The sequence below is a fragment of the Canis aureus genome, chromosome 24 (assembly GCF_053574225.1).
Source record: "Canis aureus isolate CA01 chromosome 24, VMU_Caureus_v.1.0, whole genome shotgun sequence".
NCBI lineage: Eukaryota > Metazoa > Chordata > Mammalia > Carnivora > Canidae > Canis > Canis aureus.
The window spans coordinates 33,864,154-33,882,138 of record NC_135634.1 but is presented as its reverse complement, the minus strand read 5'-3'; the positions used below and the strand labels follow the sequence as shown (position 1 = coordinate 33,882,138).

Sequence of the window (17,985 nt, the reverse complement as noted above, 5' to 3'; positions counted from 1 at the left end):
GAGAGAGACAAAGACATAGGCAGAGGGAGAAGCAGGCTCCCTGCAAGGAACCCAATTTGGGACTTGATTCCAGGACCCTGGGATCACACCTTGAGCCAAAGGCAGATGCTCAACCACTGAGCCACTCAGGTGTCCTGATTTTTTTCAAAGTTTCTTAATGGTTATCACTAAAGGGTATTTTGTGATCATAATATGGGCCACAAGGGCAGGAGAAACCAGGCACACAATAATTGCATAATTATTTTTTCTACATTATCAATTATACGTACACTTTTTTTTTCTGTCTTTAGCAATTTTCACAGATCCATGCAAGTGATTGAAATTCAAAAATCATGAGTTTTGTCATGGTTTCTTTTCTCTGGTGAGACTTTGTTTTTTAAACCTTGATGATACTCTACAAATATGCTTTTATAAAGACATATTCTCTGACTTGAATGAAATAGGATTTTATAGACCATTAGCCAGGAAAATCTAACTCGGGTGACTTATGACCTGGAAGGAGAGAGGTATTTGATTTGAGATAACTTTGAGCAGATCTAGCTACATGTCAACACCCAACTAACAGCCAGGACCCAGCAGCCAATGGTTGAAAATGGAACAGTGTAGACTTAAGTGCTCCAATGAGGATCAAACACATAACCTTAAAAAAAAAAACAAAAACCATAACCTTGCCTCTTGCCTGTGCTAATACAGTTACCCCACCAGCAGTGTCCAAGAGACTACTAGCTCCACCGTAGCCTTAGCATTATGTTAAGACTATTTTACCTGGGATTTGGGTAGAACAGTAAGTGCATATTCGATGAAGCATAAAAGTTTATTTTAGTATTATCTATTTAATTATTCATCAATTGCCCCTCAAGTATCCAATTCTCCCTTAAATGTTATAGCTGAAAGTGTAATGGCTCCAATAAATGTGAATCAGGATCTTTATTACTTTATTTTATACACATTATCTTATGTAATCCTTACAATTACTCTTCTGAGGTTGATATATTTTTATTTTTACTTATAAGGACACAAAGGCTCAGACAGATTAAGGAATTTCCCTAAATTAAAGTGTCAAGAAAGTGTCAAACTGGAATTTATACACACCTCTAGCTTGCTCTAGGACCTTGTTTCTAAGTGTCATGGTTTGTCAATAAAGTTGATTGCAATCGGACAAGGAAGAAATGCTGGGCTTAATCTAGTTTACTTTGAGGCCCAGAGAAATGGACTTATTTTTCCAGTGACTCAAAGTCAAGGGCAGAGTTTGAACTAGAATCCAATGTACTCATGCCAAGCCCCGTGATCCTTCCACTGCCAATATGTAAGGGTTATTTATTGCTGTAATATAAAGCTCTGGAAAGAATAAACACTTGTTCCAGGCCCTATTATTCCTCGGCTGGAATGACCATGGCCTTCTGATAAATTCACTATTGTCTCTTTAAAATCCAGGTAGTTGTCACCTCATTTGGAAAACTGTTCTCGATACTTCAGGATACGGTTACTCTTCTTCCTACATACATCTATTATTGCCTTATCATGTCATCTAAATCATATCATAATTTATGAATCACATGCTTTTATCTCCTTTAAGATTAAGCCTCATGAGAACAATTAGCATGTCATTCATCTCTATACCTTGTATAAAAAATAGGCATAAAAATAGTGTTTAAAAAAGGCATATAGCAAGCAAAAACTTTTCTGGAATTGACTTTTCTAAATTTCCATTTTCTTAAGAAAACTATGATTCTAGTTGTATCCAAATATAATCAAATAGAACTTTAAAGAAATCATATTATTTATTGTTTTTAGTCAAGTATTTATTAAAATTGATAATTTTCCATATATAGGGGGATACCTGGGTGGCTCAGTGGTTTAGCACCAGACTTTGGCCCAGGGGGTGATCTTGGAGTCCCAGGATTGAGTCCCACGTCAGGCTCCTTGCATGGAGCCTGCTTCTCCCTCTGCCTGTGTCTCTGCCTCTCTCTCTCTCTGTCTCTCATGAATAAATAAGTAAAATCTTAAAAAAAAAAACCCTAAATATAGAACGACTCTCAAAAAAAGGCAAATTTTTCTTCAAATTTTTATTTATAAGACCATCAATATTCCAAATTTCTTAGAAGGAGACACCTCTTTGCAATCTTATGCACTTTTCCGAGTAATGCACACATTGTTATGAATGTGCTTCTTGACAAAAAATGCTCAATCTACACCAGGTACAGAGGTTCTCCTTTTGCATTTTTGTCTGTCCATGAGATTTCTATTCCTCTCAATACACTGTTAAATAATGGGAGACAAACAAGATCTATATTCAGAAAACTTTGTTTCAAGTTCCAAATCTTTCATTTGCTTACTAAATGAATATGTATAAATCTGCAAAAATTGACCCCAGCAAAATGGGAAGAATAATATCTGCTCAGCCTACTTTCTGGCAAAACAGTGCAAATCAAATGGGTAATGCTTATAAAAGTGCTTTGTCAGCTATTAAATATTGGGTTAGTCCTAGTTACTATTATTTGTTCAGATGTTGCTCCTATGCAGAGCATCTACTATCCTAACATCACCATCTGCCTTTTTTGCAACTAATAAAAATATAAATACAAATGAAATCCCATTTCATCTCAAACTTCAGAGGAAATTTGCAAAATACTTACTTTTTGTAAAAGTTTATTCAAATTAAAGATATGGAGAGAAATTGTTCTCCATGGACAGATATTAGATGAAACAATAAGCTTTATAGTGGTTAAGTTATAAAGTAAAGATAAGTAGTTTGGGTTGGTAGTGTCCTCTTCCAGGGTCTTGACTTTGCATCTGGGTTATGTTATTTTGGCAAGTGCTACTGAAGCTCCTTATTTTCTGATGAGGATGTTTAGTTTGGAGGAAGTTAATGAGCAGGGACGGGAAAGTGTTCTATGGTATCAAGACAAGAAAATTGTGGAGACCAGCAGCATTACTAGTGTTCCCCTGTTCATCTGTTCCCTACCTTCAACATAATCAGCAGAAAGATCTTTCAGTAGACACAAAGACTAGCAAGGACAGAGTATATAACACTGCATTGTTCTTTACAAAAACTTATTTTCTCTACAGCAATGAAGTACTCTTTCTATGAGCAGTTACAAGCACAGAAAATGTTGCCTACCATAGAATGAAAGACTTCCTTGAAATTATATTACATTTAAGGTAATTAATATCATTAATATGAGATGTAATCTTTACATGTTTTAGCTACTAATATTGAAATAGAGATGATTTGGATATTTGCTGTGGATTTTTTTTCTAAGGCATTTAAAACACAGAGCTTTTAAAAATTATTCAGTTTTCCAAATTGCACCCTGCATTTATGAAATCCCTCCAGGTTATGAAGATTGAATTTTAGACCTCCTATTAGAGAAAACCCAAAACAAATAAACAAAGCAGGATACATGTTTCATATGCCATTATAATTTTAAAAGACTATATACTTTTTCCCCTGAGTGTCAGCAGAAGAGGAATTACATTAGAAAAGTCTTCAGCTACAGTTCCCCAACCACAGACTTGGGAACATATTGGTAAGTTCATCTTTATTATGACGTCTTGATGTACCTTACCCATACTTTAATGGTCCAGAGTGGCCAGAAAATTAACTCTGTATTTCCAGGTCACATTGATCCCCCTTTTCTCCTGCTTACCCTCTCTGAGAACTGTCTATCTTTCCTCAGGCCTCTAAAACAGATTTTTGTTTTGTTTTGCTTTGTTTTGTTTTGTTTTGTTTTGTTTAATGGGGAAAAGAATACAGAATTCATCCAACAAATGAAGCTAATGTTTCTTTTTTTAATTTAAATTTAATTAATTAACATATAATGTATTATTAGTTTCAGAGGTAGAGGTCAGTGATTCATCAGTTGTATATAATACCCAGTGCTCATAATATCAAGTACCTTCCTTAATGCCCATCACCCAGTTACCCCATCCTCCCACACACTTCCCTTCCAGAAACCCTCAGTTTGTTTTGTACAGTTAAGAGTTTTATGGTTTGTCCCCCTCTCTGTTTTTGTCTTATTTTCTTTTTCTATCCCTTCCCCTCTTATCTGTCTTGTTTCTTAAATTCCAAAGCTAATATGTCTTCAACCTCTGATTATTGATAGGATCTTATAAAATGTCAAAGGGTATTTATGAAATGAAATGAAATTAAAAACAGTAAAGAGTAGGATGATTTAGTGAAAGTGTATATACTATTATTACTATTCAAAATTTTAATATAATAAAAGTCTTTGTTCAAAGGAATAGTATTATAATGGATACCAACATTTGGAAATATTTGAAATGCTGTGGTGAAAGAAAGAAACAAAGACATAGAAAGAGAGATGGATGGCTGGGTGGATGGATGGATGGATGGGTAGATGATAAATAGATGATAGATAGATAGATAAATGAATTAAAAACAGCACCTAATTAAGAAGTACAATAGAGGTTTCTTTAAAGCCTATTTATTTCTATTTTAGATCAAAGATTATAAGTATTTTATGTATATACTTTTAACAGTATATAATAAAGTGTGTAACATCCTTGTTGGGATAAAGTTTGTGAAATTGTTACAGCTACCTTTGTTGTATACCTTTCCTGTCATGTGACTGTCTCCAAGTACAGTCAACCTCATCAATTAGGGACAGTAAAAAATGAAATTATATTTATATTATTATCAACTAATATTTACTGAGAGCATACTAGTATATGCCATCATGTGCATCATTTCATTTTATCTTCACAAGAGCATTGTGAGGCAAGGGTTATTATCTCTGACCAATACCTTAGAAATGAGTAAACAGCTCAGGCATGGTAAATAATTCACTCTGAGACAGTGTTACAACTTCAATTTGAACTAAACCTATGTCTTCAACAGCACACACTGACCTTTTCTTTTTATTCATTTAACTGGCATTTATTAAATTAGGTGTTGTAGAGAAAGTGATAAGGACATAGTTATTTGCACAGGGTTTAGAGTCAATCAAGGATAAAATTCCAGCTTTGCCATTTAGAATCTGTTTAGCCTTTGGGAAGTTATCTATCTTCTCTAAGTGTTAATTGTCTCATCTATAAAATGAAGATGCAAAATACACCTATTTCAGAGGATTGTTTTGATAATTAAAGAAGATGTTACAATACCAAATACTTAGTTCAGTCCCTAGGTCATAGTAAGTATTTGAGAAATAGTAGCTCCTATAATTGTGATAAATATGCCATGGCCTCTGCCCTCAAGGACTATAGATTTAAGGAGGGAAGATTAGATATGCACCAAGTGACTGTAATACATAATTGAAAATGACATTGTTGAGAGAAAAGAGTGGTAAATTCAGTCTAGGAAGATGATGGGCATCAATGTGGAGGAGGACACATTTTATTAGGGCCTTGAGGAATTGCCTTATGCAGATTCAGTGACAGGGCATCCCAAGGAGAGGCATGAACACAGCTGGAGGCTGAAAAATAAACAAAGAAGACTGAGGTTGATTTAAACATATGCTCTATATAGAAGTAAATGGGAAACAGGACTAGGAAAGTATATCAGAAACTTGAATATACCACTAAGGAATTTATTCTTTAGTAGAGGATAATATAGAACCTCTGAAGATTTTGAAGAGAGGAGTCATAGGAATTTGATTTTAACTGTAAGCAGGATAAAAATGTAAAATGTAAAAAAAAAAAAGAAAAGGAAAAAATAATAATGTCTTTAAAGAGAATGTATAGAAATCAAAATGTACAATCATAGTGCTTGAACAGAATGGGAGGGTAACACGCAAAAAAAGGCACTGTATCTGAGGATGATAGACACATAGAGTGGACAGGAGCTGGCAAACTAATTGGGCAAAAGGGACAGGTGAGAGAAAAAAGAAAAAAATGACTGAAATTTCAAGTGAGTTGAGAGGACAGTAGATGCACTAAAAAAAGAGCAATTGGAAAGATCAGCTTTTCAGAGTGAGAGATGAGCCCTCTTGTGGACACACTGCATTTGAAGCCTTTACGGAGTGGTCAAGAGAGAGCTTATGTGACTGACCACACACAGCTCAGTAAAGACTTTAAATCATGTAGACCCATCTGAATCCATACAAGGCTGGGAAATGAAGTATGCTTCACTGAATAAAATTGCCAACGTAGAGAGAAGAATCAGGAACAAAAAAATTGCATGTGGGGAGGGGAAGAGTCATAGAAACGACATAGGAGAAATCAGAATGTTAAATCTCACAAAGCCAAATGAGAAGAAATTATAAGCAAAATGGAGAGTCATCAGTGGAAAATGGTACAGTTCAGTTAATGATAAAAACTAATAAAAGACCAATATTACCATTGGAAAATAAAAATTCATTGGTGCATTCTCTTGGGAAAATACTTTGATGTTTCTCATCAAGATACCCTATGAACCAGCAATTCCACCCCTAGGCAACTACCTAGGAGGAAATATATTGTCCACACAAAAACTTATACACAAAAATTCATAATAACATTATTCATGCTAGGCAAAGATGGAAATCAACCCAAAGGCCCATTGATTAATGAATGTATAAACAAAAAGTGGCATATCCATATAATGGCATATTATTTGGCAATAACAAGGAATAAAATACTGATATATGCTACAATAAGAATGAATCTTGAAAACATTATGATAAATAAAAGAAGCCAATCATGAATGACCAAATATTGCATGATTTCATTCATATGAAATGTCCAGAATAGGCAAATCCATAGAAATAAAGAATAGATTAGTATATGCCTACGGATAGAGAAAATTGAACAAAGTGGGGCATGACTGCTGATGGATATGAGGTTATTTCTAATAATGGATAATTAAAACATCCTAAAATTATACTGGACATCATTATAGTGTCCAGTGATGACTGGACAGCTTTGTAGATCTTTTTTTTTATTTAAAGATTTTATTTATTTATTCATGACACACACACACACACACACATACACACAGAAGCAGAGACACAGGCAGAGGGAGAAGCAGGCTCCATGCAGAGAGCCCGATGAAGAACTTGATCCCAGGTCTCCAGGATCACCCCCTAGGCCGAAGGCGGTCCTAAACCGCTGAGCCACTCCGGCTGCCCTGTAGATCTTTAAGTATTTGTGTGATGAGCATATCACATCTATATTCTTATTTAACCCTAGAAATAAGATGCTGATGTCAGTATGAATATCTTCATTTTACAGATGAGAAAACTGAAATTCCAAGAGATTAATGAATTTCTCAGGTTCATGTGCAGCCAATAAATAGTAGAACTTGTGTTCAAATCCAAATCTGCCCAGTACCAAAGACTTAACCAGGTCTTTAATACAGTGGCTTTAAAAATGCAGAGTTTTGACAAGCAGAAATGGTGTCAGATGTAGAGGATTAAAGTGCAAAGATATATATACAAAAGATCATAGGGGTGTCAATGGGTTGTCAGTAATCCAAAGGCATGCCAGCAGAGGACAGAAGATTTGAGGGCTCAAGAGGAAAGAAAGCTTTCATGTCACTTTGTAACTTTTTGGTTAAAAAAAAAGCAAAACCACTGGAGACTTTGCAAAGAGGAAATAAAATAACCAAAGCTCTACTTCTAGAATATTGTCCAGACAACAGTCTATAAAAGAGATGCTCTGTCTAGCAATAATCATGAATATCTATACAGAGCACATACCCCCAAACTAAAATCCTTAGTGTTAATTTGAAGTAAATTGAGCAATCTGCTTAGAAAAGTTGATGATGGGGTGCCTGGGTGGCTCATTGGTTGAGCATCTGCCTTCACTCAGGCTATGATCCTGGAATCCTGGGATAGAGTCCTGCATCAGATTCCCTGTGGGGAGCCTGCTTCTCCTTCTGCCTATGTCTCTGCCTCTCTCTCTCTTTCCATGTGTCTCTCATGCATAAATAAATAAGATTCAAAAAGAAAGAAAAAAGAAAAAGAAAAAGAAGAAAAAGAAAAAGAAAGAAAAAGAAAAAGAAGAAAAAGAAAAAGAAAAAGAAAAAGAAAAAGAAAAAGAAAAAGAAAAAGAAAAAAAGGTTGACCATGGGTAACAAAAGGGAAAGTTCAGGAGATGTTTGGCATGAAATAATCATGTTGAACATTATATCAAGCGAAACTGAGATAAGAAGGTGCTAAAAAATGTTTATAAAATTCTGTTGGACACACTCTGTCTCATGCTGTTCATCTATATTGGACTAGTAAGAGCTAATATATTCTCTGCCACACATAAATGTTTTTTTCTCTCCAAGTGTTGCTGTTTTGTAGAAGTATGTGAACATTTTTCTCTTAATAGTTCCATAGACACTTTACACATTTATCTCAGAGTTTAGATATATTAAGCACACATTTATCATTCATTTTCAGACCAATATTCATAATCCATTATTTATCACTTTCCAAACTAAGCACTGCGCTGAGCCCTGGGAAAAAAAAGAAAAATAGCAAAGGTTACACAGCATTCCAGGGGATGTGTACACATAAGCAAAGCAGGATAATTTGGTGTATTATGGATCTATAATAGAGACATATGAAAATCAGTATTTCATATCCATTAGGATCTCACTATAACGATTTCAAGTAATTATAACAGAAAATTTAATGTAAGTAGTTGGTTACCTGGAAGAGGCAGGATTTGAGAAGCTACAGAGTGTACAGTAAGATAATATAGAAATTATCTCACAACTGATAACCTCTATCAGCCAGATACTGAAGAAAGAGAGAAGACATAGTTGTAGTGGATTGAATGGTGGCCCCTAAAAACATATGTTCACATCTTGATTCCTAAGTCTAGTGGATATTACCTTATTTAGAAAAAGAGTCTTCCAGACATAATTAAATTAAAGATCTTGAGATGAGATTATCCTGCATTGCTCAGGTGGACCCTAAACCCAATACAATTGCTCTTATAAATGACAAAAGAATAGAAGATGCAGAGAGAAAGGAGGAGAAGCCATGTGAAGGCAGAGGCAGAGATTGGAGGGATGTTGCCACACAAGCCAGGGAATCCCTGGAACCACCAGAAGCTGGAAGAGACAAGGAAGCCTTCTCTCCTAGAGCTGTTGGAGGGAGCACATTCCTGCTGACACACGAATTTCAGACTTCTGTATACCAGAATCAGGAGAGAATACATTTCCATTGTTTTAAAAGTGTATTTTATAGTAAATTATTACAGCAGCCCCAGAAAACCAATACTATGGTGTTACCAGAGCTGGAGTTCCCCCAAATGGAGCATGTCCAGAGGGAGCTGGAATTTCAGAGGGAACATAACCACTGCTAGAAAAGCCACTCAGTGCAGACAGGAAGGGAAGACCCCAGCTTCTATCCTCCCAACCCCCATCTCCTGCCATTGCCTCTCCTAGGCTGACACTGGCCATAAGTCAGCTGACATAGGAGCCTGGGGAATGCAGGCCAGAAAGGCCGCCCCTCTCCCCCTCCCACCATAGAGGGCAGAACCAGGAAGGATGAAGAATATGTGTGAGGGCCACAGGCTCCAGGACAGCATATTGTGGGAGCACACTGGCTACATTAAGCTTGATAAATCAGAATATTTTCACAAAGAAGTTGGCATTTACTTTTTATCTAGATGAATGAGTAGAAACTCATCAGGCAGTAGAAGCAAGGCTTTCAATGGGTGAGAAAAATATGTGTGTGCAACGTCAAGTTCAGAAGCCTGTGCAGCCTTCCTTTCCTCCACTTCTGTGCTTCAGATCTCCCATGTGGAAAAAAATATATGGGCTGGGTGTAAACATGAGGGGGCAGGCACCCAGTAATTGGTATGGGTCTAATCTGAAGATTTAGCCATCGTAGGTTTAAGATACGATGCCTAAAATCCCCCAGGCTTAATTAAACTGCACTCTCTGAATCAGTTTTAAGAGCTGTGTTTTTAAAAATTTTTAAGAGTTTCAAGAATTGAGGAGCCCCTGGGTGGCTCAGTTGAAAATCAGCATCTGATTTTCGATTTCAGCTCAGGTCATGATCTCAGGGTCATGAGATCGAGTGTTGGGTCAGGCTCCTGACCCTGTGCATGAAGCCTGCTTAAGATTCTCTCTCTCTCCATCTCCTGTCCCTCCTCCACCTCTCTCTCTTTCTCTCAAAAAAAGAAGAATTTTAAGAATTGGGGCAGTCTATGTGTTAAGGCTGCTAGGTGGTAGCCAATTCATAATAGAGGAGTCCTAATGATTCCTATTTGGTTTTTCACCTCGTGTGTATAATATATCTATACCTTGTAAATAAGGATCCTAGTATAGGTTAATCTCCTGCCCTACTCAAAAAAGAAGTTAAGTCTTAGTTCACTTAATATATGCATATATAAGAGTTCATTATACAGTTGAAACATGTTTTAGAAATTCAAAAAGAAATGTCTGGGTGTGAGATAGAGGTTTGGAAATCATCATATAATAATTTCAAACCTGGTATTGGAAGAGATCATCTGGGTGGCTTGTGGATGAGGACTGAGTCCATAGTCTGGGCAGCCTCCCAATGAAAGGCATATTGCCATTCCTCTTGGAGTATTCTAGGACTGTTCACCAGCCACCTGTGCTGGCTATGTGGGCTCTCTCACCTTACCTTAAATGGAGCAGAAGGTATCAATAGAAGCTTAGTTTTAAAACATTAGACAATCCTTCAATGCAATACCTATTCTATCAGATATTGAAATGGATTAGTCAGAAAATGACACTGCAAAGCCATCACAGCTAGGTAACATTATTTTTTAATCCATCAATTCCACTTGGATTTCAACAAGAGAGTTGAGGAGGAAAGGTGCCATGATCTCACTTGATTTACACATCCTGCAAATATAACTCAGTTTTTAAAGCCTTCACTTTTTAATTTCTTGCTCACTTCATCCTTTCAATCCTTGCTCCAACAAAAATACAGTGATATTTTCTTATTTTCATTCCCTTCTTAAGTGACCTTGAAAGGCTAAAGAAGATGTTACAGTAAAGTTTCTTTTCTTGGTCTTGGGAAAAAAGAATAAAAATGCTGGCTTGTCAACTAAATGGGCAACGGATGGTAACGAATGAATGCAGTCCTTCTCGGGGGACAAGGCTGTATCCAGGCAGAGGCAGGCAGTGCTACAGGGTTGCACATCAATGAGCGATGCACTGCAGATAAAATGCAAATCAACCTGTCTTCTGGGCAGCAAGCCCGGTCAAGGAAGAAACCTTGCTTTTTACTGGAAGCACACCATCCTTCTTGTCCACGTTCCCCAAATGCCTGTCATTTCTTCAAGAGAATATCAAATAAAGGACTAGCTCAGTGAAGAGGCCACCATCCTAGATAGGGGGACTTTGACCTTTCAAAGCTGTTAATCAAATTACATTTTCTAAAGACAGAATCAGTTCCAAGGATTTAGAAATGATGCAATTTTTTAAGAAGATTTTATTTATTTATTTGAGAAAGAGGGGGAGTGGGTAGAAGGAGAAACAGACTCTCTGCTGAGAAGAGCCTGACATGGGTCTTGATCCCAGGACCCCAGGGGTCATGACCTGAGCTGAAGGCAGATGCTTAACCTACTGAGCAACCCAGGCGCCCCTATGATGAGAATTTTTGTTCCTTCATTGATTCATTTCAAAAGCTGTTTCTAAAATATCCCAAGTAAATCTGACTCAGAACATTTATGTCTGTTTTCTGGCATTTGGAATATTGATTGTAGCTTTAAAATCTGTAATTCTGTAATAACTAAGATCTTAAAGACAGAAAGGATTTTAGAGAGCATTTAGCACAATGGCATAATCTATTCCTAGCAGGAAATTTCCTTTATAATATTCCAGCAGGAAATTCTCTTTGCAATATTTTTGGACAATTCTGCTTTAACTGCCTGGCAACAGGAAACCCACCAACTATCAAGACAGCTCATTTCTTTGATGGAAAGTTCTAATTGACAGAAAGTACCTCCTGATAGAAAGACAAAGTTTACATCACATATCTTCCCTGCCCCCACTACCACTCCATTGACTCCTACTTGCTCTTCTCCATGATAGTTTTCATATATTCCAAATATGCTTCTGATTTTACAGAAGCACCGCATCCATACCTGTACATGTGTCATGAAGAATGAGCCTGCTGGGAAATTGACCAGGATCGTATCTGCCCTATAATACTGCACTTGTGCAGTAAGTGTTAATGTCCTTTAAAAACAGTCCCTGTGGGAGCTTGGGTGGCTCAGTTGGTTAAGCTTCTACCTTTTACTTAAGTCATGATCTCAGGGTCCTGGGATAGAGCCCTGCATTGGGCTCCCTACTCAGCACTCCCTCTGTGCACTCCCTCTCCCTCTCTTTCAAATAAATAAATAAAATATTAAAAAAAAAAAGGAATAGGGACACCTGGGGTGCTCAGTGGTTGACCATTGCCTTTGGCTCAGGGCGTGATCCCAGAGTCTGGGATCCAGTCCCACATCGGGCTCCCTGTGAGGAGCCTGCTTCTCCCTCCATCTATGTTTCTGCCTCTCTCTGTGTGTCTCTAATGAATAAATAAATAAAATGTTTAAAAAAATAAAAATAAAAAAATAGTCTCTGAAATTTTAGTATAACTACAATTTGAAGGGACTTTTACATACTCTTAAATTATGTATCTCCACAAAATGAGGAAGGTTATGGTCTACCCTTCGCAATTGAAGATATTTGTTCACTCAACAAATATCTGTCACATGTGCCATGCACTGTTCTAGGTATTCAAATTGACACTGAAAAAATAGGACATCTGCTCCAGTTCATACATCCTCTAAGGGGGAGATTCGGGACCCCACATGAAGGTCTTAATATTAAATTCTCTGAACTTTCTGTCACTTACTCTGTCTCTGCAAAGACAGGAGAAAGGGCTCAAACACTCCATTTGTTGATACAAAGCATCCAGTCAGATTTTTAGTGGTCCACTCTTATATAGAAGGTGACAGTCAGGGGCACCTGGTTGGCTAAGTGGTTGAGTGCCTACCTTTGGCTCAGGGTATAATCCTGGGGTCCTGGGATGGAGTCCTGCATTGGGCTCCCCGCAGGGAGCTTGCTTCTGCCTCTGCCTATGTCTCTGCCTCTCTCACTGTGTCTCTCATGAATAAAATAAATAAAATCTAAAAAAAAAAGTTGACAGTCAATGACTACCACATGTTTGAAGAAAAACTCCGTATAAAGGAAAAAACAAAACGAGCAAACACAGAAAGCAAGGAATGACACAGAGATAGTATGGGAGGTGGGGGACTTTTAAAATCTATGGTAATACCCTCAAAGAAATACAAGATATTATATCTATAAAACAAAAATAGGCTACTTCAAAAAAAGACTAGTAAGAGAATAGCCAAAAAGAGATGTTAAGAATTAAAAATAAAAAATAAAAGAAAAAGTAAACTTGAAGAAATCTTTCAGAAAGCAAGATCTAAATATAACAAATAGGATAAACAGAGAAAGAAGAAAATTGGGCAATCTTTTCAGAAAGCCCAACACACATATAACAGAAATCCCAGAAAAACAAGGCATAGAAATTTGAAGATAAGAAATTATCCATGAGATAATTTGAGAAAGTTTCTCAGAATTGTAGAATGTGAATTTCTGTATTAGAAGAGCCAACTTCATGCTCAGAACAATGGAAAACAGACCTAGGCTGAAACCCTTAAAATTACAGAACACTAGAGATTAGGAAAAGATTCTAAAACTTCCAGAGAGAAAATTGTCTCTTACAAAGGATCAAGAATTAGATGGTGGTAGATTACCCAATAACAACACCGGAAAACAAAAGACCGTGGAACAATACTTTCAAAAATAAAGTATTCTCAAGATAGAATTTTATCCAGCCAACATTTAATCAAGTATGAGGGTAGAAAAGGACATTTGCTGATACCCGTACTATCAAACAAATTTTTGAAAGGTATAAGAATGAGAAAGTAGAAGATACAACCTGGCTGCTGTGTGTGGCAGTCTAAAAGAGGAGCTAGTGCTAAGAATACACTTGTCTTGATGAGGACTAGGTAATATATGGAACTGCTGAATCACTATATTGTATACCTGAAACTAATATAACACTACATGTTAAAATAAATAAGGAACCAGTCCACAATAGTGCATGTCAAAAAAACTCTGAGCTATTTAATTTTTTAAAAGATGACATTGAAAAATGCCTCATGAACCTGAAGATATTAAGAGATTTACACCAGTAAGAGAGAGTTCAGGTATAAATTACTGATACCTTGGGATGTCTGGGTGGCTCAGTGGTTGATCATCTGCCTTTAGCTCAGGGCATGATCCTGGGGTCCTTGGATCCAGTCCTGCACTGGGCTCCCTGCACGGAGCCTGCTTCTCCCTTTGCCTATGTCTCTGCCTCTCTCTCTCTCTGTGTGTATCTCAAGGATAAATAAAGAACATTTTAAAAATTAGTGAAGTATATAAAAGCTAATCAAATGAAAAAAGGACAATAGTTAACTTCATAGAGAACAAAAGGAGTTCCTGAGAAAAACAAAGCAACTCTGGTATGCACACAGGATCAGCTCTAAAGCATATTGATAATGTGAAGATAGAATGTTTATCTCATCGAGTGGGTCTTAAAGTGTGATCCATAGGTCAAATAGCATCATCAGCATCACTTGGAAAACTGAAATACAAATTCTCTGTCTCCCCTCTTACTGAACTAGTAAGGGTGGAATCAAAAAGTCTATATTTTAACAAAGTATTAAAGAGATTTTCTGTGTGCTAAAGTTTAACACTGATCAAACCAAAATTATGATGCCTGTACAAGAGAGGATAACAGGCTGTTTGTAGGAATGTGATGAGGATGGTGCAGAGGAGAAGTCTGGTAACTAAAGCTCTACCCAAGCATTAATAAAACTAAGAAATGCTAAGAGATTTAGAGATTTTAGAGGTATGGAAACAGAGATGGTTGAGAGAGCAAGGGAATGCCACTGTGAATTTTACCTATTAAACTGGTAGGACATTTGGGTACTAAATATGGACATATTTTGAATGATAAAAATAAAACTAAATTTTAAGAAGAGCACTGACCTTCTCAGTCCAACCAATCTGATGTTCTCCAGGACAGTAAAAACAAGGTTTTATCTTTGTAAATTATAAAAAGAACACCTGAAATCTTGCCATTTGCAGCAAAGTGGATGAACCTCAAGGGCAATTATACTAAGTAAGTCAGAGAAAGACAAATACCAAATATCATATGATCTCTCTTCTATGTGAATCTAAAAAACAAATAAAAACAAAACCAAAATACAGGTGCATAGATATAGAGATCAGGTTGGTAGTTGCAAGAGGCAGGGAATAGGAGTTGGAAGAAATGGGTAAACTGTTTTGGGGGAGTTTTTAGTTTAAATAAATTGGACGATAAAAAAAGAAAGATACTAAAAGCGTTTAAATTATTTTCATGCTTTTAATTAAATTATTTTCAGAGTCATTCATACATTACAGACCACTGACCATAAGATATTCCAAAATATTCAAAATTCAATAAAAAATTAGTATTATATTGCTATTCGATAGTGAAGCTTTTCATTGAACACCAACAGAGAAAAGCATGGCACCTTACCTTGTGTTACTAGCAGGGCATGATGTACCTTATTATATATACATATAGGATTAAATGAAATTAAAGAGATTATACATATGTGTGTGTGTGTGTGTGTGTAAAACCCCCATAACAGTCTTTAAGAAGCGGTTATCTCCAGTTTAGAGATGAGACAATCTTGGCATTAAGAAGTATTGAAATTATTTAACATCACACAGCTGGTGGATGTGCTTTCCATGACCCCCTGTTAACTAGATTTAGATTGCAATTATGTGTATTTCAACTAGTCAGATTGTGTAGCATCTGCAGACAATTATAGATGGCAGAGGACTCAATCTTTCTGTTTTGATGTAAGAAGGTCAGTAAATTAAAGGGAGCGAGTGGCACTAATTTTCTATGCGATCTTTAAGAAACAAAATAATCTATTAATCACCAAAATGCCACAGACAATTTACAAATCAGTGGAGATTAAAAAAAAAAAATCAGACCCAACTTGACAGATGGAGTGAGTGAGGGAAAATCTAATTCTTTAAACTTATTTACCTTCTCAGAATTCTGTTTCAGGTTCCTCTAGGCAATATGAACGCAGCCCTCCTGGGCTAAGTATTACAGCCCACTAGGGCTCACTGTGTTTCCTATTCTATTTGGTTACAGACTTGACTGGGACCTGCCCTGCCTATACAAACTGACTGACCAGCAAAACCAAAGAGATTGTGTAGCCTCTCAAGCTGGGTTTTTCTCTCTTTTGAAAGTAAGCATGACTTGAATCCCTTATACCCTCGTCATACTCAAACCTCATTCTGGACCTCAATGCAACAGTCATGATTTCCTGAAGACAAACAGCCTCAGCCCTGACTTTGGAGCCGGTCCTCCATTGCTAGCACATACAGCTCAGGACCTCTGCTCCTGAGCCTTACTATCAGCCTCAGAATCCCCTTGGCTGCTTCCACTCAAGGTATTCCCCATCTGAGTCCAGTGTCTTTTTTTGTCCAGGACACTCCACCCTCAAGCTGACTTATTTCAACTGCATGCCCTCCGTGGAACGCTGGCACTCAGAGAATTGGGGACAGACACACCTAATTTCACAGATGGGCAGGCCCTGAACTAAGCTCAGCAACCATGCGAAACGATTATTAATGATGATGTAACGAGTTTTGGAGTGAGATGGACTTGATGTTGTGGGGGCTAGCTGAAAATAAGGATGTTTTCATGTCATGGTCTGGTTAGAGAATGGCTCTTTCTATTGACATGAGGGAGAAATTGCAGGATCCCAAGAGACAAACTTGCTACAGCGATTCACTATCCCTTTATTTCTTTGTAAAAGCAGTGTCAAACATTATCCAAATCATTTCCAGCTCTTCTCCCATCTTCTGTGTGAAGGAAAGATCCAGGCATTTCCCCAGCGGCCCAAGCCTCCTATACGGCTCTAATCATGAGGTGACAGGGCAGGCAGCTGGCCTTGCTGGCTTGACTGGCATCCATTCCAACAGGGGATAAGCCACACAAGTATTCTAACCCCTTCTATGACTTCCCTCATCAAAGAAATATGCCTTCTCAACAGGAAGAGCCTTTCTGTTCTTTTTAAAACTTTTTTTTACTGTGAAATGTAAAATACAGCATATGTACAGAAACATTTATAAAATATAAATGCACAGTTTAATAAATGTTTGTAAACATTCCTAAAATGACCTCCAAGGACAAAACAAACAAACAAAACCATTTTGCATCCGAAAAGCATTCAACATACAATTCATAATTAAAGCTTTCAACTGTACCTGAAATAACCCCAATCTGACATTTATGGTCATCATTTTTTTCCTTTTTGTTATAGTTTTAATACTTAGTGTGAGTCTCCAAATAATGTGGTTTAGTCTTGCTTGTTTTTTTACCATTCTGTAAATGGAATTATATGGTATGTATCTTCAGTCTGGTTTCTTTTGCTCATTGTTGTTATATTTTTGAGATATTCCTCTGTGCTTATCTAATGAATGTATAGCAGACATTTACTTATATTCATCAATGTATAGTGTTCCCTTACATAAAATATATTACATCTATTCCTGTCGATGAACATGTGGATTTTTTCTAATTGGGGCCATTATGAATAACACTACTGAGAATATTTTTATATATATCCCAGTTCACTCTAAATGTCATTAATAGACATAAAAAAAAATGAGCGAACCTAAATTTAAAGCCAAAGGAGACTTTTAAAGGGAACTTTCATATATTGTATATTTTTTCTCTTATTTCATTCTTTTTTTTTTAAATTTTTATTTATTTATGATAGTCACACAGAGAGAGAGAGAGAGGCAGAGAGAGAAGCAGGCCCCATGCAGGGAGCCCGACGTGGGACTCGATCCCGGGTCTCCAGGATTGTGCCCTGGACCAAAGGCAGGCGCTAAACCGCTGCGCCACCCAGGGATCCCTCTTCTTTCATTCTTGAAGAATAGACCAATCCCCATTGCTTTCTAGTCTGTCCCACCTGCTTTCTGTAAGATGAGAAAACCTTTTCAATGACAAGGTT

The 17,985-nt window shown here is 36.9% G+C and overlaps 1 long non-coding RNA gene across 1 annotated transcript; it reads left to right on the top strand.

The window, feature by feature from the left end:
* The first annotated feature begins 2,560 nt into the window (after window positions 1-2,560).
* On the top strand, window positions 2,561-17,486 carry LOC144296515 (uncharacterized). Its single transcript, XR_013363614.1, has 3 exons — window positions 2,561-3,162; window positions 3,466-3,530; window positions 16,113-17,486. It is a non-coding gene; the product is annotated as an uncharacterized LOC144296515 (long non-coding RNA).
* The last annotated feature ends 499 nt before the right edge of the window (window positions 17,487-17,985 follow it).